Source organism: Protopterus annectens, chromosome 5.part0, assembly GCF_019279795.1.
Source record: "Protopterus annectens isolate FY-2018-M chromosome 5.part0, PAN1.0, whole genome shotgun sequence".
Classification (NCBI taxonomy): Eukaryota; Metazoa; Chordata; order Ceratodontiformes; family Protopteridae; genus Protopterus; species Protopterus annectens.
Genome location: NC_056735.1, coordinates 1,046,816,818 through 1,046,839,392, shown reverse-complemented (window position 1 = coordinate 1,046,839,392; position 22,575 = coordinate 1,046,816,818). Strand labels below are relative to the sequence as shown.

The 22,575-nt window shown below is 43.8% G+C and overlaps 1 long non-coding RNA gene across 1 annotated transcript in view; it reads left to right on the top strand.

Annotated features, from left to right (window-relative positions):
- The window catches only part of LOC122802930, a 244,649-nt gene extending 243,468 nt beyond the window's left edge, over positions 1 to 1,181 (top strand). Inside the window, exon 3 of the long non-coding RNA XR_006365011.1 lies at positions 1,072 to 1,181. This is a non-coding gene — a long non-coding RNA (uncharacterized LOC122802930). The remainder of the gene's footprint in view (positions 1 to 1,071) is intronic.
- The last annotated feature ends 21,394 nt before the right edge of the window (positions 1,182 to 22,575 follow it).

Here is a 22,575-nt window from a genome sequence, read left to right as displayed (position 1 = left end):
ATCATATCTTTATGCCCAGGGTTGCATCAGTACTCTGTCTTAACCAGACCATTCACCCTGATGATCTTTCCAAATGCTCCGAACAAGGGGAAAGAGTTCTACATTTCTTATATGGCCACAGACAACTGAATCTACCTACATAGGAACAAAGTCCCTAACACGGTAGACCAAATTTCAGTATAAGGGCAAGGAGAGGAGACTTGTAGGTAAAATCTTATCAAGCGGATAACCAGCTGCATCACCTTTTGTTACTATAGCCATGGTAAAGAAATTCCTAACATTAGGGCACACTTTACCAAGGCAGAAATAACAACTGCAGCCTTCCTAAAAGAGGCCACTACTCAGTCCATTTTAGGAGTGAACACCTGTTCAAACCTTCACAAATCACTGAATTCTTGGTGCGATCTCTCAGGCCATCTTTATCTCTGCTGTCCTGAAGTGTCTGTCTTGCTTACCCTGACTTCTTGCCAACCATTCGTTCTCAGTTAGCTTTGAGTCTTCCAAGACTTGGTACTACAACAGTGATATCAATTAACATTGCAGAGCTGAATTTACCGTAATTGTAGGTGTTCAAGTAGATCACAGTTTCAGTACACTCACTCTTCTCTCCGACCTACCTGGGGTTGGGGATGTTAACATGCCCAGTCACCTTTTCACCTGCAATCCATACTCCCTTGCTTCTCCTAGTCAGACTCCTTAGGTAAGAAAGACCTGATTGTGGTGCTGGCTGTCTATTCCCTTATACTACTGGTGACATTTGGTTGGGGGGAGTCTGCTGGCCTGGAATGATAACATTCTCCAGTATTTGGTCTGACTGAGCCCCTCCAGGCAGAAATTCCTAAGACTCTGTACAGAAGCTGTGATCTCCTCTAACATACATTTTTGATGAAACAAAAATGACTAATTTATACTTTCCCTGTCCAAGTTTGGTTGAATAAACATTTCTCTATTTGTAGTAGTATTTGATTAAAATATTGTCCTTTAGAATATGAACAAATGGGTATTGCAATTTTACTTTGCTTTTCACCTTGTATAAAATGCATGTATCCAATTGCTTTTGTATCCCTACAGTCTACAGCTGGTCTGTTTGCTGCTGTCGTCCTGCAGAGATGCCATTTACACTGTGAACATTTTGCCAGTCTTCGCAAAGTTGAAGTAAAATGAAGCAAAGGCACCCTAGCAGAGGTGGGTTTCATGGAGTAACAAAAATAGGACAAATTGTGCATGTTATGATACTTATTGTACTAATTAAAACTGTGAAGGTATGGTTTGCAATGCCTACAACTGGTACTGCCTTTGTATTTACTGGACAGATGTTCTTCCCCATTACTGCTGTAGTATTTTTAACAGATGGAATATCCTGCCGAGGGCAGCCAAATGTCTTGCCAGCATACCAAAGCCTCATCTCCTTCCGGGTTCTGTATGTCCTTACATCCAAGGCATAAGGTACGTACGTGATGTACAGCACATAGTACTCGGAACTTTTTTGCTGCCAGTCTGAACACTTTCCCTTCCTTTTTTTTCTTTAGTAGCTTTATCTTCTTGCATGTCATTCAGGAAGGGAAACTATCAATGTGAGAGGTAAATTTCCCATAAAGATAAACACAAGTGCCTTTTTTTGTTTGGGTGCTACCATTCGATGCAAGATTTTCAGGAATTTGTTCTGAGAGCTCTTCGTCGCTGTCTGTCGTCACTTTTTATTTATTTGGAGAATCAGTGTTTGAAGCTAAAAGCTTCAAAGTCCACCAGCCCCAATGTTCAGCAGACAGTTAAGGTGTGCATTGAATCTGATGCTGTCCATCCTCCTATGAACGTCTCCATCCGGTTGAAGAACCCTGAAGACTGTCTGGTGCTGGTGTCAGCTGTCTCTGCCTCAAGTCATTTGAAGCCCAAAATAGGGCTTCCTACTTGCCAGTCTGCTGCAGAAATGGAGGAGGATCTGTGGCTGATATTGGAGGGGCCTAGGATGATTGCCCTGATACTAGTTAGGAAGTACCTGGTCGGTCTGCACTTTTTGGTTTTCTTAGGGCTCATGTTCTTCCTCTGAAGAAAAAAAAAATGGGCATATGTGGCTCCTGTGGCAAAAGATCCTTAAGAAAAGGCTGGGTTTCACACAGGGCCTTTTTAATACCCTTATGACACTAGTTTCAAAAAGGCTTGCTTGTCCCTTTTATTTTCCTTGCTCCTCAACTCTTGATCACAGGACTTGGACTTCCTATGCCACTTAGAAGTAAAGATTCAGGTTTTGGCGAAGCGTCCTTGGCTTAATCTTCCACTCCATTCTCCTCTCACTTTAGGGTCAGATGAAGAGGAATTTGTTTCTCCAGATTACTATGTGGAAGAATTTATCCTTTGGGGGATACTGTGGTAAGTTCAATGGAACATTTTTTTAAGTGGGATTGTACCCAAGTTTCTGATGTCCAAAAGGGGTACTGTGAGCTATTGCAAATTGATTCACTCTGTCCTCCTGCAGTGCCCCTTATGTTGGCTGCTTTGTTGGAGATGCACACTGTGGCTTTGCAAGCCCCTGATTCCAAGCTGCTTGCTCTCAAGAAGCTTGACAAGTTCTGAAGTGCAGACTTTTTTGTTCTGACCCTGCTGCTATTTTCCCTAGCTGCTGCCAAGCTGTTTAAATTGTTGTCCTCTTCTAAGCTCTTCAGGCAAGGGCAGTCGTACTATGGACTGGTATGGGGGGTGTGGGTGGGACTTTTTGCCACTGTAGCATTCGAGTCTATTACCTAGTCATGGGTGTCTGGTAGTTATTTGCTGGCTCTTCTCTCTTGGTTTGAGGGTATTCTGACTGATTTGCCTGATTGCGAGGTAATGTCTTCTGCCATTTCCCCATTGGGCACTGCTTCCCAGGTGGCCAGTTCTATAAAGTGCAATTATGATAGTGACACGTTTTCTAGGACAGCTGCATCAGGATCTGTAGTGAGCAGGTATTCTTGGCTACACTTACTGGCTGTCCATCAAGCCAGAGCTCCTGGATTCCCCTTTAGATAAACAGCTCAGCCGCAGCAGAACTAGAGAGATTTTAGTAAAGATGTTACAAGACCAGGGGAAAGTTGTGCAGGGTCTGAAACAAATCTTTGTCTCCTTTTCCTAGGTTCCAGAAAAGTAGTCCCTCTAAATATTTGTCCGACAGCCTTCTTAGGGATAAGAACTCTCCCAAGAGGTTTTTTAACTGATAAATCTTCTCAAGCCTTCTTTCCCTTGATAAATCTGCTTCCATCTGATTTAGCCACTTCCTCTTGCCCAGGTTCCACTTTCAGTCAGGTTAACTCTGTTCTTTTGTGTTTGTCAATAGAAAACCACAAACTCTTCGGTGATTCCTATTGCTCAAACTGGTTATTTTATGGTTTGGAAGTCCGTCCCTCCCTTGTCTTGTCTTTTTCCAACCTCCTCCTTGCTAGAACCCGTCAATGTGAAGTTGTTCTATCTCGCCATTCATTCTTACAGATGGGTTCGGAGCCAATCTAGGCTCCGAGTCGGGCAACTACAAAGCTTGAGGTCTTCAGACAGCTCGAGGCCAAGTCCCTATCCCATGATGCACCTTGTTACCTCAGATCTAGTTTGTCACTGCAACAGGTCGCTGGTTTCTTCATAGCTTGGGCCAGTATAGTTTTTTCTTCTAGAAAAAGTTTATCTTTATAAACTTTCATAATAGTTTTTCAATTTAATAACTTTCGGAACTATTAAAAATAGTGTGTAGCTTAACTTTTGATAGTCCTTTTATAGCCTTTTTGACCTTTATCAGGCCTTTAGTATCTCCCTTCCCTTCTTTTTGGTGTGCCTTTTATAGCTTAGAAGAGGGTTAAAAGTGTGTTTAGTAGAAATTTATAGCTTATCAGAGTGTATTTCTAGAATATTAACAGTTGGGCTCTATAACGCTAAATAGAATCTATTTGTTTTTTTAAGGGCTACTTACTATATAAATTACTTGCGTGTTCATTGAATTTGTTGAACACGTGTGTGTGCGTGTTTTAATATACCTTTATTACAGGTTTTCTTGGGTGCATTTAGATTTTTTGTATGGCTGACCAGGATAAGGAGAAACAACCCAAATCTGGGTTTAAAAAATGTCCAAAGTGCGGGCAGAAAATGTCTGTGACTGATGGCCATGTTAATTGGGTTTACTGTTTGGGTGCTTTGCACAAGCAAGAGACTTGCTTAATCTGCCATTCTTATTTTGGACCTCAGCAGACTAAACAGATCGGTCAAGGAGAAGTTCTGAATGGTCATGCTACAGTCAATACTTCCCTTTTTAGGGAAAGACAATTGGATGTGCTCGATGGATCTCTAGATTGCGTGCTACCACATAAAAAATGGCCAGACCATCCAGGAATCATGTACGCATCCAGCTGGGAGCCAATCACTACCAGTTTCGAGTCCTGCCCTTTGGTCTCACTACAGCCCCCCAGAGTGCTTACCAAATGTATGGCAGTGGTCATGGCTCACCTGAGGCATTTGGGATTCCAGGTGTTTCCGTACTGAGATGATTGGCTCCTCATCGCCACCACCAGGCATCAGCTTATACAAGCCAGGGATGCCACGCTTCTCCTTTGCAATCACCTGGGGATTACCGTAAACTTAGAAAAATCTACCTTATCGCCATTGCAGCATATCGTGTTTATCGGAGCAGATTTGGACACCAATGCCACCATCACTTTAAAACTTCCTCCAGAAAGGGTATTGGTACTTCGACATCAAATTCTTAACCTCATATCTTACCTCATATGTACTGCTGTAGATGTGAGCTTTATTTGAACTGTTTGGAGCTTATCTCCCCGGGCCTCTACTGAAAATGGACATATCCAGCTAGACTAGCCTGGTCAACAAATGTAAAATAAATAAATATCCAGAGACAAGGTGCCAGCCTCAGATGTGCTAAAGTTGTTGGACGATAGCGGCTGCAATAGCAGTTCCCTTGGGTCGTATGCACATGCGGATTCTTCAGTGGCTGCTATCTTTTTAGTGGCCATCACATCTGCCTGAAGAGTTTCAGAGCTACAGGCCTAGTCTATAAAACCCCCTTATCTGATTTTTCATTCTGATAGATGTCCTTCAAGAATGCAACTGCAGTCATAACATGTGGGTTGTCCTGCCTCAGGCAGCCCTCGGTCGGCCGGATTCCAAAGTCTGGGTCCGACGTCGGCTGATGTCGCATTTCTCTCCGACGTCAGAGCGGCTGGAATACATAAGCATCAGCCGACGCCATTTTCTTCAGTCTTTCTTGCCGCGCGGTGCCCGAAGCAGAAGCAGTTCGCAAGTGCCGGTCGGTCAGCTCCTGTATTCTACGATACCGAAGTCATCAAAAGCTGGTACCCGTTCGGGACCTTTTCTTGCCTCAGCCGATGTCAGAAATTACTGAAAAAGTTAATAATTGTCTTTTTTGTGGTAAATACCTCATAAGGATTTCCACTCTTACTGCCTCCCTTGCCTGGGCCCCGAGGCCCCCTTACCTTCTCTTCCAAAAAGGATGGTGCCGGGGGGATTCCTAAATTTTTGGGATAAATTTTTAAACAGGGCCCACTCCTTCTTCCCACACCAAAAAAGGAAAGAAACCGCATCCTTGGCCCCCTACCCCGACTACGCCCAAAATAGCGAAAGGGTGGCCCTAATTGTTTCCAGCAACAAGGGAAGGGGAAAAAATATCCAAACCGACAACTCCCCAAATTTTAGAAATTCCTCCGGATTCTAAACCGGAAAACCAACCACTAGACAAGTCATTCCCCAGGGAGCGCCAACCCCTTCCAGTCAAAAAGGACATTTGGGCTAAGGACCCCCAACAATTTTCCAAAAATTATTTGCCATCCAGACACAAATTTTTCCCCTGCTGTTAACATGTAAGGTCACACCCATCCTAAACATCCCAGCCTCCTTGGATACCCCGGGGTTTAACTCGACCTTTTCCTTGAAGGAAATTTAAGTTTTTCCACCTTAACCAAAGAGTTTCCAACCATAGGCTCTGATCAGAATTCCCTCCCCTTTCCCCCCCTCCTAGGGTTTTCTTTTGGGAAATTTGACTAGGGAAAATTTGTGAAGTCAGAAATTCTGATTTGGGTTACTTTCTTTGGGAAAATTGGGACACCCAAATTTTCCTCGTACTGGTTTTGGATTACTGAAGTGCTCCTGATTCTTTGGCCCAAAAGGGGGAAAAAGTCAAATTTTGGCGCTTTCCCATGGCATTCTCAGCAGGAGGGTTTTTGAAACAGGGCCAGGCCCTTTCCCCTTTCCCATCTTCCCGGGTGCCCGAAGGCAACCAATTTATGCCGGTGGTATCCGATGTCTTAAAAGGCAATCCCCTTAAACCCTTTTTTTCCCAACCCCAAAAAAGGGAAAAATTTCTGAAAATTAAAGTCTGTGTAATACTTACAAAAAATCAAAACTGCCCTTTGGGCCCAGCCAAAAGGGGGGGAAAGCTTTTCCAAAAAGCAATCTCCGGAGGAAATTGCTAAGATTTTGTTTTTTCCTTGAAAACCATCCCGAACATAGACCCATCTAAAGGGAAAGCCCAAACCCCACCTCTCCGGTCAAACCAAACCCTTAGAAAACCTTACCCCCGCTCTTCCCTTAAATTTTTCTCTTACCGATCAGAGGGCCCCCGCTTACGCAGGGGTCCAAACCCCATTAAAACTTTTCCTCCTCCTATGCAGGATTCCACCCCCTTGTTTGACCAAAATCATCCTGAGGAATGCCCGGTTTTACCTACCATTTAAGGCCAACTGGATAGCACCGCAAACAAGATTTCCCCCCCCTTCCCTCGGGACTCCTAGGGACCCCAATAGTCCTTTTTGGGCTATGTTATTTTTTGTATAAGGGCAACAGGGATTGGTTTTCCCTACTTTTGGAAACGGAACTTTAAATTTTCCTTCAAGAGGTTCTGGGATCTGGGGGCCCCTTGGGGAAAAACCCGGGAGCTTTTCCCGACCAAAGAGATGGTCGGGGAGTTCCACTCGGGCCCCCCGGACTTTGGAATCCGGCCATGAAAGGGGTCTGGCGACAGGACAACCATTGTATGCTGAGAGCTTTCCTTGGAAAATCACAATTTTTGGTCCTGTACTTTTCTCTGCTTGTTTTGGTTCTGAATTTTTTACCTGATTCCCCTTTCCTCCTGTTTTTGAACAAGATTGGGTCCTTAAACCCTTTATTTAGGCCCATTCTCGATTTTGGGAAAAATTTCAGGGGCTAAGAGTTCGCCCCCCTCAAATCTTTTCCCAAAGGGAAAAATTTAATTAAAGAGTCGCCTCCAAACCTTTCTTGAGAGCCTTTTTCCTTTTCTTGGTAATTGTTTCTCTAATTTTTAAAACCTTAGTCTCTGATCTAAAAAGGGAACCCTTTGCAGGAAACCTAACATTTAAAGTTCCCCTCTGATGTGGATTAGCCGGAACTCTGTGGTCGCTATAAGGCATCAGCCCCGCTTTTAGTTTCCCTTCGCATGAAAGCAAAAACGGTGGCATTTAAAAAACAAAATTTTTGAAATTCTAAAGTAAGACCTTGGGGGCCCTTTTAGCGATGTGAAAAATTTTTCGGTTTTAAAGTGAAACAAATACTCTAAAAATTCCCTTTCTTTTGCCTTTCCCCCAAGGGAAGAACAGCTGGGGGGCCTTCAACACGGGGCAAAGGCGCCAGCTAAAGTTTTGGGGGGTTTCCCCCAACCAAACCCCCAATACCTTTTTTAAAAAGCCAAGGAACCAACTAGCTCCGGTTTGAAAACCTTAGAAAATGGCCGTTTTCAAAGGGAAAATGGAAATTTTGGACATTTGACACTAAGGTTTTTTTTTCCTTACCAGAAACAGGCTCAAATTTTCCACAACTGGGCAGACTATCAGACACCTTCCTGGATAAACAAGGTGTCCAGACTGACCAGTTTTAAGGCCTTTTCCAAGGGAAAAAAACCAAATAGCCAAATATGCCCTTTCCCTTAAACACTTCTATTCAAAGTTAAATTGGGGAAATTTAAACCAATTTCCCAATCTCACAGCGGGGTCTCGGCCTAAAGGGGACCTAGGCCCCAAAACCCAGCCGGTCCTCAGATTTCTTGCAGGGCCCAGAGCAATATCACTAATTCTCAGCATTGCCATTTGGCTCATCTACTGCACCCAGAGTATTTACAAAATGCCTGGTTTAGTAACTGCTCATTGCAGGCTCCAGGGTATACAAATTTATCCGTACCTGGACGACTGCCTCATACAAGCGGATGACAAAATTGATGTTGACAAAAAGCCTGGGATTATGTCACACGACATTTCAAGCTTCCTAGGGGATACACAGTCAACTTCCAAAGAAAGTCAAGACTGCAGCCATCTGAGCAAATAATCTTCTTAGGAGCCAAACTAGACACAGCCTTCCTGATGGCTTACCTGACAGATTGACAAGCAAGCAGAAGTTAACTCAATACTTCAAAGTTTAGCTGACCTTGCCACCCAGATGACTGCAAGGGAGAGATTCCCTACCACCACAGAGCCCTGGGTTACATGGCATCCTGCATTCTACTGGTTTCCATTAGTAAAACTACACATGAGAAAGCTTCAATATGGTACCGCTCTAAAAGCATTTGGTCTCCTTTAATACAACAACTTGGAGACAATCATACCCACTCTCATCCCCCATGCCTACAAAAGGAATTTCTATGGTGGGCCTCGTGAGCCAGGAAAACGTAGGTATGTCATTCAAAACCACAGATAACACAGACCATGACTACAGACGCCTCATCAGACCTTGGATGGGGGCGCACATGGAAGGCAGGTGTACAAAGGACAATGAATGTCTCCAAAGGAAACAACACATCTGCATATAAACCAAAAGGAAATGCTGGCAGTAATGCATGCTATCGATAGCTTTTCAACACCAACTCCAGCAAAGGCCATTTAATGATATGGACAGACAACACCACTGTGATGTGGTACATAAACAAGCAGTGGGGCACCCACTCTTACCCCTTTGCAGATCATTGACAATGCAGCTTTGGGAGAAGTCACTGAGTTCAAACATCCAGTTACAATCCCAGTTTGTTCCAGGAAAAGACAATGTGTTGGCGGACAGCTAAGCAGGAATTTCACAGATCCACACGTAGTGGAGGTTACATCCGTGGCTTTTCAAACAACTCACTGCTCTGACATGGGGCAAGCCCATGAAATTGTAACCCACTATTTGCTCTCACCTAAATCATCTTCTACCAAAATTTTGCTATGGCAAGGACAATACCATCCAAAGGCTTGGAAAATAGATGCCCTTTCATTCAACTGGAACTCCCTAGCAATCTATGCATTCCCCACCTCTGCCACTGATGGTGACCTCAGTATTACTAAGATCAGAGCAGAGTAGCCCAAGGGAATCATAATAGCCCGGATTGGCCAAGACAACACTGGTACCCACTACTCTCATTACGGAGGTTACATATGTCACACCAGGAGGTGGGCCCTCCCTCAGTGGCCTCTTACTTTGACTCAACACACCAAACACTGCATCCAAACCTTCAGACACTGCAGCTAACAGCCTGGGAGATCCCATAAATAACTTCAGCTTATCTCTCCAAGGAAGTTCAGCCACGGATACTAACAGAGCTCCTCGAAGACCATCCATAGAAAGGTTTACTTAGCCCATAAAAGTGGAAAAGATTCAGCATGGGAATGCTCAGCAAGGGACATGATGGCATCATTTAACTGGAAACATCCCACTCATCTTGTAATATTTGGCAGATATGTTACAGAGCCTCTGTGGCCTCATATTCTTCAATAAAGATAAATGCATCTGCTATTTCAGCTAGATACAACACTGATCCTCCTGTTTTCTCTCACCCTTACTAAGACAATTCCTCAGGGGAATCAAGAACATTAAGCCACAAGAAAAGGCCCCGTGTTAGCCTGGGACCTCAATTTTGTCTTAGAAAAACTGACTCTACCTCCTTTGAGCCAGCAGCTTCAGTTGACTTGCAATTTCTCTCATGGAAAACAGCTTTCCTGTTGGCAATTACCTCAGCAAGAAGGGTTTCGAGCTACAGGCCCAATGGCAATACCACCCTTTATTATTTTCCACAGACACAGGGTTTCATTAAGGACCAACCCTACTTTTATGCCAAAGGTCGTTTCTAGGGTTTCTAATCAAGCCATCCATCTGCCTGCTTTCTTCCCCAATCCTGAGAATAAGGGGGAAAGACTTTTGCATACCTTGGACATTCATAGACAACTTCGATACTACCTGGACAGAACCAAGGCCAGTAGGAAGTCCGAACAGCTTTTTGTAGCTTACGCCCCTGCAGTCCAAGGAAAAGCAATTTCAAAACAGACTATTTCTAAATGGATTGGACATTGCATCAGATTCTGTTTTTCCTTTCATGGGAAGACTGTTCCAGCCTATGTCAGACCGCATTCCACCAGAGCTACAGCCACCTCTACAGCATTTTTAAGAGGGGTGACTACAAAGGACATTCTAGAAGCTGCTACATGGAGCTCCTGGTATACATTCTCCAAACACTACAATCTCTATATTCCAGATCCAGAGCAGGCTTTGCTTCGCAGTCCTGCAGGGTTTGATTGCCACCATCTCTTTCCAGAGCATGCCTCCTCCCAGCTAAGCTATGGTATTCTACCCACATGTTATGACTCGAGCAGTTGCATCCTTGAAGGACATAGTACAGTTTGTACCTACCATAAATGTAGATGTCCGATAGACATGCAACTGCAGTCGGTTTTCCTCCCTCCATACCCCTCTATGCCTAGGGTCCACTCCTATCCCCCTTACTCTTAGCTGGGGATATCTGTTATGGTGTATTTGTTTTATTGCTCATGTATTTGTTTGAACTGTTTTTGTCTTCCAATTTGATTACAGCCTTCCTTGGAGGGCACCTGGCATCTGGGGCAAGAAACACTGAAGAAAATGGCGTTGGCTGGTGCTTATGTACTCCCGCCGCTCTGGCGTCGGAGAGGAATGCGACATCAGCCGACGCCGGACCCAGCCTTGAATCAGCCGACCGAGGGCTGCCTGAGGCAGGACAACCCACATGTTATGACTGCAGTTGCATGTCTATCGGACATCTACATTTATGGTAGGTACAAAACTGTACTTTCCACTATGAACAAATACTTCATTCTTAAAGTTTGCACTGAAGCTAACCTTAATCAAACCATAGAATTACTGTTTTTTTCCCCAAACACACCAATAACTTGGAGTACATGCTGCACAAACTTGATGTTCGCAGACCACTTTGATTTTTACCTAGAAAGAAACAAAAGAATTTAGAAGATCCGAACAACTTTTTGTTTCCTCTTCAGACTCCAGAAAAGGTAGACCTGTGGCGAAAATCACTGTCAATGGTTATCTGATTGCATCACCTTCACTTACTTAGCTGCCAATATACCTCTGCAACACAAAATAAAAAGGCTCATTCAACCAGAGCTGTTTCCACATCATCTGCTTTTACTGCCAAGCTACCAATAGGTAGCATTTGTGCAGAAGCCACTTGGTCAAAGCCTCGTACTTTTATCACTCATTACAAAGTCAGTATGGCCTCCAGGGACAGGTCTTTGTTTGGTTCCACTGTCCTGAGGAACAAACTCCCGTGAGCCACCCGAGAAAGATGGTGCTTGGGACACAACCCATCTGTAAGAATGACCGGTGAAATAGAACAACTTCACATAAAGAAGTTATGTACTCACCATAACGTTCCATGTGAGTTGTTCATCTCGCCTTCATTCTTACTTCTCACCCTCTAACCCCCTCCAGGCTTTTTTTTCAAGGACAGATTCATGTTTTATCGTGGTTGCTTTGTCTTTTATATGGTTTTCTTACCTAAAATAGAATTAGAATGGCATATGATTTTGTTAAAGGCAGCAAACACTATCTGAGGTAACACAAGGTGCGTCATGGGATAGGGACTTGGCCTCGAGCTGTGTGAAGACCTCAAGCTTTGTAGTTGGCCGACTCGGAGCCGAAGATAGGCTCCGAACCTATCTGTAAGAATGAATGCAAGGAAATAACTTATTTTTTTCCTTTGATTATTCAGGATCTTGTACTGAAAGGAAATGTTCAGCCCCCTTCAACTGAGCACAGGGTTTTATTGTATGTTTCTGGTGCCCCAGGAAGGAGGGGTCTTGAGGGGCCATTTTAGATTTTTCTTTTCTCAACACTTTTCCAAAGGTTGGTTCCTTCCTTCAGGATACAGACTGTTCAGTTTTCCCTCTTTTGTTACCCCAAGCTTTCTTGGTGTCAATGGATTTGAAAGATCCGCGTCTTCATATTCCTATTCACACTCTTCAGAATTTTTTTTTAATTTTGTGTGTTGTCTTTACAGTATCAATTCTCTGCTGTGCCTTTTGGTCTTTCTGTGACCCCAAGAGTCTTTACCATATGTGTAGTCCTGGTGATAGCCTTACATGTTTCAGGGAATTCAGATTGTTTTCCCCTTACTTAGATGACCTTTTGATTTAAGTTCCTTTATAGCATCATCGGGATTTTGAATTTTACAGTGCTGCTGCTACAAAGTGCTGACTCCTTCTCAAGATTTTTTTTTTTTTTTTTTTTTAGGTTACAAAATTCAGACTGTGCCAATGATTGCTCTCCTGCCTCCTCCCAAAGACCTGTTCTTGACAGCTTATTGTCAGTCCTTTCTTCCTCTTTCTGCTTCTGGTAAAGGAATTCCTTTGTGGCATCCACCATTTCTGTGGTTCCTTTTACCAAACTCCATTTGCGAAAATTTCATTGGTGCCTCCAAAGCAGTCTGGCATTGACATTGCCATCCTCTGTATTTTCCTATTTCTTTATTACCATGTCTCAAGCTTGACTTCTGTTGGAGTTATCCAAGTTCCCTGAATTCCAGCCTACATTTTCCAGTTCCTTTTCCACTTGGGAACTGTACACTGATGCTTTGGATGAGGGTTTGGGAGCTTTCTTCAATGGGGTTTTCATCAGCTACACAGCTGGCAGATCATATAAAAAAGAGTTGAGAGCTCTGATTGTTCGTGCTCTCCATTAGTTTTTGATCCCTGGCCAGCTGAGGATTTTTGGACAATACGCCATGTAATACATCAACAAGCAAGGGGGCATAAAGTCCTACCTTCCTTGTAGGCTGGCTTTTCGGGCTTTGGATTTTGCAATCTGTTATTTGACTCTTCAGATGGTTTACATTCCTTCAGAACAAAGTCTAGTGTCTAATACTGAGCAGGTCCAGGGCAAATCCTCAAGAGTGGATGGTTCGCAGTGTGGCTCCTGGACATTGTTCATCAGTGGAGGTGGTACTGAAGTAGAGGTCTTTGACTCCCCTGTAAACCGAAAACTTCCCAGATTCTGTTCAGAGTACCAAGTACTCTGGCTTAGAAAGGGATGTTTCTGTATGATTTTCCCCCTCTTCCTCTGTTACCAAAAGTCCTGCACATGACCTTGTGGGACACACCCAGAATCTTGATAGTGACTCCTTTTGGCCCAGACAGTATTGGTTACCCCTTATATTCTCTGGCCAGGGGCAGGCAGTCATCATAAGTTACCTCACTGGATGATCTACTTGTACAGGACAAGGGATCTCTCTTTCATCCTTCATTTGACCCTGGGTGATGGGGGTTTTGATCACTTACACCAAGTCACTGAGGACGTGCTTCGCGTTTTGCAGGAGCCCAAGAAAACCACAACAAAAAATCTTAAGGAGCTGAATGGAAGGTATTTTCTCTGTTTGTGGTGTCATGCATGACCAGGACGTTTTCTGTGGGTATACCCAAGGTCCTTTCTTGGTGAGATTTGCTAAAGTCTGGTCTGGCATATTCCTCTCTTAAAGCACATTTGTTGGCCATTTCTGCTTGTCTTTCTGAACCTACTAATGGCTTTTAGTTTTGAAAGCAAGCAGTTTATGAAAGGTGTCCTTCATATTAGGTCCCCAAAAAAACATATTCTTTCTTCTTGGGGCCTTAGTCAATTTCTCAAGAAGAAAATTGTCTCCTTTGAAACGCCTTTTCCTCTTTCTTGCAGCATTGTACTTGGAAAGCTGTAAAGTTAGTAACACTTCTGCCAGGAGGCTTTCTGAATGCCAAGTACTCATGGCCGTCCCACCTTTTTTGTTTGAATCTTTGTAATGATCCTTCCTTTTATGCCCATGGTGGTTAGTGATGTCCTTAAATCAAATGATTCATTTTCCTTTTTTCTCCACTGTATGATGTCAAGGACTCTTCACACCTTGGGTTTACATAGACAGCTCAGACAGTACCTAGACAACGTCAAAGATGTCAGAAAATCTGAGCAACTTTTCGTTTCCTTTCATGCAATGAAATTGGTTGCAAACTACATCTTCATGGATTTCTAAGGCCATTTCTTCTGTTTCATGGTAAGCAACTTTTTTGTGCTCATTTTACCAGGTTCATGGCCTCTTCTGGTGCTTTTTGCAAGGGTCTGGATACTAGATCCATTCTGGAAGCTGTTGCTTGTTCCTTTGTACATACCTTTACTAAATCTTGCAAGTTAGATGCCCTTTCTAGAGCCAAAGCGGGCTTTGCTTGGGCCATCTTGCATAAGTTTTTGCAGTGTACCTCTGTGTATTCCTACTCCATTCCTTTCCAGTAGCTTGTATACACTCACATTTGTTAAGAATACTGCAACAGTTGTAAGGAAAGACACATATGTTACAGTTGTGTAAGATCTTGCCATAACAGTGCATGTCCTACTTCTCACTGTTGCTGTATTCTGTCCATCCATCCTTCCCCCGTTTTCTTTTTATGTTGCTTTTCAGCTGGCTGAGATCTCTTTCGTGCTCTCGCTCTCGCCCCTCTTCCTCAGTGCACATGGTCAGTCTTCCCTTTTTGGGCTTCTCTGGTTCTTCTGGGGCAGTTCAGTGCTAAGTGACTTGTGTACCGTATGCCTTGTACGTAGAACATGCATGTGACATGGTGCCTGGAAGGAGATGAGGCTTTCATATGCTGGCTAGACGTTTGACTGGCCTTGGCCGTATATCCCATCTGTTAAGAATACTATGACAGTGAGAAACAGGGCATCTACTGTTGTAAGATCTTTCACTACTGAACTTTTCTTTGATTGGGTGGGTGGGTAGGCTCTTGGGCCATATTCACCCATAGTCCAAGCTCTATGTACCATTCTTTCATGTTATAAAGCTGTATATTACAGTTTACAGAAGAATTTATTTACAATCCAGATATTTAACTGAACATCATAGGGAGTAGTTGAATAAGAGAACAAAATGGATAAATTGAGTCAAGTAAATTAAAATTTAAGTTTGAGCTATTTGAAAATACAGTGCGAGAAAGAAATGTTAGAGAAGTCAGTTATTGACCCTCTGAAAATGAATAGGTAGTCTGTAAGGGAGTATAAATGAAAAGTTTCTAATAGCTGGAGAGAATTCCACACAACTGGATTTGGTTTTTGAAAAATTTGCTGATGTCCTTCAAGGATGCATCTGCAGTCATAACAAATGGGTTGTCCTGTTGTCAGGCAGCCCTTCGGTCGGCCGGATTCCAAAGTCTGGGTCTGGCCTTGGCTGGTGTCGCACTTCACCCGACGTCATCTCTGTTGGTCTTCGGGTATAAAGGCATCAGCCGACGCCATTTTCCCCAGTCTTTCTTGCCGCGTGGCGCCCAAAGCAGAAGCTGTTCCAAGTGCCGGTCGGTCAGATCCAGAGATTACTACTACCGAATACTACTTCAAGACTTATAAAGCTATACCCCGTTGGGGACTCTTTCTTGCCTCAGCCGATGTCAGAAAAAGTAAATAACTGTTTAACTTGTGGGAAACAAATACCTCATAAAGATTTCCACTCTTACTGCTTACCTTGTTTAGGCTCAGACCACGACGTAGCAGCCTGTTTAGCCTGTGCTTCCTTCAACCGACGAACGCTTAGACGCCGGGTCGGAGTTTGCTGAACAGTTTTTCGCTCAGATTTTGCAGACATTATGCCGCCGGATCCTCCGACTACTCAAATTGTTAAAAAACGCGAAGAAAAGACCGACATCGCGGTCCGCGGTTTCGCCGAAACCACGGTTAAGCAAACCGCGAGTGTCTCTGTTTCGGCCGAAACAGAGCAAACGGGTCAATCTTCAGCCGAATCCATGACTACTACAGAGGCTCCTGCTACCCTAGTTGAATCGGCCTCTGAAGTTCTGCCTACTAATGTGGTTCCTAGTGAATTATCAGACACCATCCCTTTGGATGTCTCTACCCCAGCACGTGGTGCTGCTAGGCCTCCTGCAGCCATGTCTATTAAGGCCTTTGCCAGGGCTAAAGCAGCCAAAACTGCTAAATCAGTGCCTGTTAAGCCCCTCACACAGGCCCAGTTCCAGTTCACAAATGCTTACTCTGGCAGAGGATCTCATCTCTTTAATTAGGGATCCCAATCTCACCCAGACAGGGCCTCTCAACGAACAGAAAAGAAACCTAGAGCAGAGCCACCAGAGGCAGTGCGCTCTGATGATTCTTCGATGGCTCGGACATTACAGACCATCCAGAGGCCTTTTTCTACTTATGAAGATTCCGATGTTGAAGAATCTATTCCATCTGCCTCTCCACCAGAGGAATTTTCCTTTGGGGAAACCTTACATGCCATGAGAGAACAATTCCAATGGCAGGGACAAGATTTCTCAGATTCAAGAAAAGGCTTAGGACCTTTCTACACTTACCACAACATAGGCCCTTAGCTATACCTCATGTTCTGCCTGTTGTGGATGATGCATTTAATGATGTTTGCACTGCTCCTGATACTTTACCTCCAGCCCCTGCCAAACCAGATAGGTTTTACAGGGTACCAGACACTCATCACCACCTATACAAGGCCCCACTTGCAGATCCTGAGACTATCTCCCAGGGGCCTAAGGCAGTAGCTTCGACCTCAGCAAAAACCCTCTCCTTCTGAAAGGGAATCCAGGTCCTTAGAGATGGGGAAAAGTTTACACCTCTGCTACTCTCTCAGCTAGAGCTTTGAACTGTCAGTTTCATATGATCCAATACCAAGAGTTTATGCTTGATCAGTTAACTAAGAAGCTGTCCTCTGATGACTCCTTAGATAAGAAATATGTTTTAGAAATGGTGAATAACATTCAGCAGGTTAGTAACCATTCTTTAAAATGTGGTTATGATGCACTGGAGGCTTCATTTAGATCAGCCATGACTGGCACAGTTATAAGAAGGCATGCATGGTTGAAAGAACAGGTCTTGCCGGATCATGTTAAAGCAAAGCTGTTAGATGCTCCTATGGATAAGGCCAGTCTATTTGGTACTCCTGCTCAGCAAGTAATGAAGAAAATGGAAGAGAAAGCAAAATCTGTACAAACAGTTAAGGATTTCTTACAGGTTAAGGTTTAGCAGGAACTGGCCTTCCAAAAATTGGTCCTTTCCAGACTCCTCAAAATCTCAGAGAGGCAGGAATAGACATTCCAGAGGCAGAAATCAATCCAGAGGAGGTGCCTACAGAGGACGCCAGTGGCAAGGCAACAACCAGCGGCACAGACACAACCACTGCCACTGCAACAGGACAATCACAGTGACTTGGCTCTGACACCGCCTACCAGGGAACAAACAGCAGCACCTTTAGGCGGAAAGTTAGCCTTATTTTCAAAAAATTGGCACTATATCACAAAAGACAAGTGGATTTTGCAAACCATAGACCAAGGCTATAGGTTTCACTTCCACACCTTACCAGTAAAAAGAGGAATGCCAAACCTACCTCCTAATCAAAAAACAGAAGCTCTAAAGCAGATAGCTCAATTAACAAAGATGAGAGCTGTGGAAAGAGTACCACTAACAGAACAGGGCAAATGATTCTACTCCAGACTTTTCCTAGTACCAAGAAAAGAGAAAAGTTGGAGACCTATTCTCGACCTGTCCGTCTTAAACACATTCATCATTGTCCCAAAATTCAAAATGCTGACCCTACAGCAACTTCTTCCCATGCTGGGCAAGGAGTGTTGGCTGGTAACTCTAGATCTCAAGGAGGCATACCTGCATGTCCCCATACGAACAAATTGCAGAAGATACCTCAGATTTCTTGCAGGATCAGAGCATTATCAATTCTCAGCATTGCCCTTTGGCTTATCTACTGCGCCCAGAGTATTCACAAAATGCCTGGCATCAGTAACGCCATTGCAGGCTACAGGAATCCAAATTTATCCATACCTGGACGACTGCCTGATACAAGCGGACAACAAAAGCAAGCTGACAAAAGACTTACAAAGAGTCATTTGTTTACTACAAGCCCTGGGATACACAGTCAATTTAAAAAGTCAAGACTGATACCATCCCAAACAAGAACATTCCTGGTGCGGAATTGGACACAGTAAAACAGATGGCATTCCTAACTGCAGAAAAACAAGAACAACTCCTCTTTACTTCTTGGCATTAACAAAGCAGAACAAACTAACAGCAAGAAAACTACTGCAGGCCTTGGGCTTCATGGCATCATGCATTATCCTGGTCCCCCATGCCAGACTGCATATGAGAAAGCTACAGTGGTACCTAAAGAATTTATGGTCTCAACACAGGCACAGCTTAGAAACCGAAATCCCACTAATCCCATGCCTGAAACAAGAGTTCCTATGGTGGGCTCAAGCATGCCAGTCAAACCCAGGCTTGCCCTTCCACAACTTTCAAGCAAGTCAAACCATCACAACGGACGCCTCAGACCTAGGCTGGGGGGCACACATGTTGGACAAATGCATATAAGGATTATGGACTCCAGACCAGCTGCACCTGCAAATAAATCAAAAAGAAATGCTGGCAGTAAAACTAGCAATCCAGAATTTCAGACCATTCCTCAAGGAAGGCCATTTAATGATAAGGACAGACAACACCACAGTCATGTGGTACATCAACAAACAGGGAGGCACTCATTCATACCCCCTATGCACAATGACTCTGGACCTTTGGAATATGGCTCTGAGCTACAACATCCAGTTACAGGCAATATTTGTACCGGGAAAAGAAAACACCCTAGCAGACATGTTAAGCAGAACTACCTGGGATGCTCACGAATGGATGCTACACCCGGACATCTTCAAGGCCATCACAAAGAAATGGGAATGCCACAAATAGACCTATTCGCATCCCCACTCAATCACCAGCTCAAGAAATTCTGCACAAGGACATACCACCCACTTGCATGGAAGGTGGACTCTCTATCCTTCAGTTGGAAAGGCCTGACAGCATATGCATTTCCACCTCTTCCTTTGATGCACAAGGTACTACTGAAAATCAAAGAGGAACGTCCAAGGATAATTCTGATAGTCTCCATTGGCCAAGACAACACTGGTATCCATTGCTGAGGAGCATGTCTCGGGGAGAACGTGGACACTACCTCGGATGCCTTTGATGTTAACTCAGAACAACTACAACATCATGCATCCAAACTTAAAAACTCTGCAACTGACTGCCTGGAACATCACATAACAGCAACTAACCCAGACTTATCCCAAAGGGTTGAAGACATTATCCTTGAAGCCCGCAGACCTTCAACAAGAAGGAACTATGCAGGAAAATGGAAAAGGTTTGTCATTTGGAGTACTGAAAGAGGAAAAGATGTGTCGAAGATAGATATTGCTAACATCCTGGAGTACTTGGCAGAGCTTCTCCATACAGGCCTGTCTTATTCCTCCATCAAGATACATGCATCAGCTATTTCTGCAGAATACAGCTTCGATCCCCCTGTCTTCTCACATCCTCTACTCAGGCAGTTCCTCAGAGGAATCAAGAATGTAAAACCTCCTAGGAAACCACCACTACCAGCATGGGACTTGAACTTTGTGCTAGAAAAATTGACACTCCCTCCATTTGAACCAGCAGCAACTGCAGACCTTCAACACCTATCATGGAAAACTGCTTTCCTACTGGCAATTACTTCAGCAAGGAGGGTTTCGGAACTACAGGCCTTAATGGCAGTACAACCCTTCCTAATCTTCCATCAAGATAGTGTGTCCATGAGAACTAATACTACATTTATGCCTAAGGTGGTATCCAGAGTGTCTCTAAACCAGGCAATCCACCTACCTACCTTCTTTCCCAATCCACAGAACAGGGGGGAAAGACTGCTGCATACCTTGGATGTACATAGACAGTTACGCTACTACCTGGACAGAACCAAAGGTAACAGAAAAACTGACCAGCTTTTAGTAGCCTATGCAACAGGAAGGGAAGGAAAAGCAATTTCCAAACAGACAATCTCCAAATGGATAGGAAATTGCATAAGATTCTGTTACTCCTACCATGGAAAACCAATTCCACAAAACATAAGACCTCACTCTACAAGGGCTACAGCCACTACCACAGCTTTCTTACGAGGAGTGGCAACCAAGGACATTATTGAGGAGGCTACTTGGACCTCCGTGCATACATTTGCCAAGCATTATAACTTACCTCTATACTCTAGATCCCGAGCAGGGTTTGCCACTGCTGTATTGCAAGGGATCCTAACTACACCATAATTCTTCTTCCTCCTCCCCTAGTTTGGCTATGGTATTCTACCCATTTGTTATGACTGCAGATGCATCCTTGAAGGACATAGTACAGTTTTGTACCTACCATAAATGTAGATGTCCGAACAGGATAGCATCTGCAGTCAGGATTACCCACCCTCCTTCCCTCTGTGGTACTCCTAGGGTATTTACCCTCCTAATAGCTAGCTGGGGGGGGTCTCTTATGGTGTATTTGTTTGTATATATGTACATACATGCTTATTTTTTGTGTTTGCCTTCTACTTTTTTGGAAACATTGGCATTTATCCAAAATTTAGCTTTCCAAGAGGGCAACTGGCATCCGGGGCAAGAAACACTGAGGAAAATGGCGTCGGCTGATGCCTTTATACCCGAAGACCAGCAGAGATGACGTCGGGTGAAGTGCGACACCAGCCGAGGCCAGACCCAGACTTTGGAATCCGGCCGACCGAAGGGCTGCCTGACGACAGGACAACCCATTTGTTATGACTGCAGATGCTATCCTGTTCGGACATCTACATTTATGGTAGGTGCAAAACTGTACTTTGTACAGTATAAAGTGAGGATGGATGAAGTGCGATACTGCCTGTTTGGGAAGTCTGTGATGATGAGCAATTGTGCTTCGTCTGTGAGCTTAAGGCACAAATGGAAACTTTTTACATGGTTATGTCGGTCAGCCAGGTTTATATTAACAATTTTGTTTAGTGCCTTACAGAAAGAGTTGTGCAGTTTTCATAGGATAATGAACAGGAGCCTTCTGAATTAAAATTTTATCTATGCACTTCAGGGGGTCAGAAAAAACTATATAATGCTTACTCTGTGAAGCAGCAGTATTGCATGTAAAAATCATGACTCAACTTGGGGAACTTGGAATATGGTAGTCATAGGGATCACTGCAGCATTGTTCATGATGGGCATGATTTGGCATCAAGCAACTACTGCTCATGCAGCCTGGCTTCAAGAGCTTTGGATGGCTGGCTTGGCTTTTTCCCAAACCTAGAAATGTCCATAAGATGCCAGGTAGGTGGAGGAAAGCAGTGTACTCGTGGGTTCTCTTCTTTCTCTATTGCATTATTTGCCAGTCAGGCTAATTTAGAAAATTTCCAGAACAAGAAGTGTCCATTTTAGGGATTTTTTTTTAATTGAAGCAAATACAACTACCACAGATGTAGGAACCACACCAACAAGGATTGGGACACAAAATTTATTCTGTAGTGCCTCAACTCAGATGCCGTCAAGGAGTCCTTGTTGAACACTGCTGCTGCTTTTTGTGTTTGAGGTTTTTGACACCAACATCTTTTGGGGGTGTACCAACAAGTGCATTGTAATCTAATCATAGCATTAAAGGGCTTCCACCTCTAGTGCTTTATTCTCTTTTGAGCATATTGCATAGTTTCCACTTGACAAAGCTTACTAATTTCAAAAAGACCCAAAAAATGTTTTAAGCTTCCCGCCAAGTCAAGGGGCTCCTATCCCTTTTGATTTTTTATGAGAGAGATGTGTCCTTTAGGGCCTAAAAGTTTAGGTGAAATACCTCTTCAAAGGAAACTAGAGAAAATCTGTTAGAGAAGCAGGGAAGATGCCAAATCCTCTGAAACCCCATGAGTCCTGCAGACACCAAAGTACTGGGTCTTGTTCAACAGGAGGCACTGTTGTGTAAACACTCAGATCAAGCATGTATTTAACTGCCTTTATTGAAATTCTTTCAGAGGCCAATAGTAGGGTAATACTTTTGGTCTTGCCATAGTCTTCTGATCTTACAACTACTTCAAAGCCAGATATTGGTTTCTGGCCACCTGTGTTGGCTTGCAAGTGTTGCAGGGTTGAGGGCAAGGCTCATGCTAATAGGATATCCCTGCTGTTTTCACACAGCTGTCCTCTGTTATTGCCCGTCCAGTGATTATTTTAGAGCTTAATGAGGGTTCTGGACCACCATCTCTTGGAAGACTTTCTTAGAACACTTGTTTGGTACAGGGAAGTTTGTTGCCCCAGATGTCTGCCGCAGCAGTCTTCTTACAAGAAGTTTGCCAACTAATTTTTAGATGGCTGGTAAAGGAGCAATGCCCCAGGCCCTTAAGGACTTCTGCGCCAGTTGAGCAAAAAAGTTTTCTATTACCAGATTGACTTGTCCAGGTCAAGTGTAGGAAAAAATGTCAAGTTGGCTTGT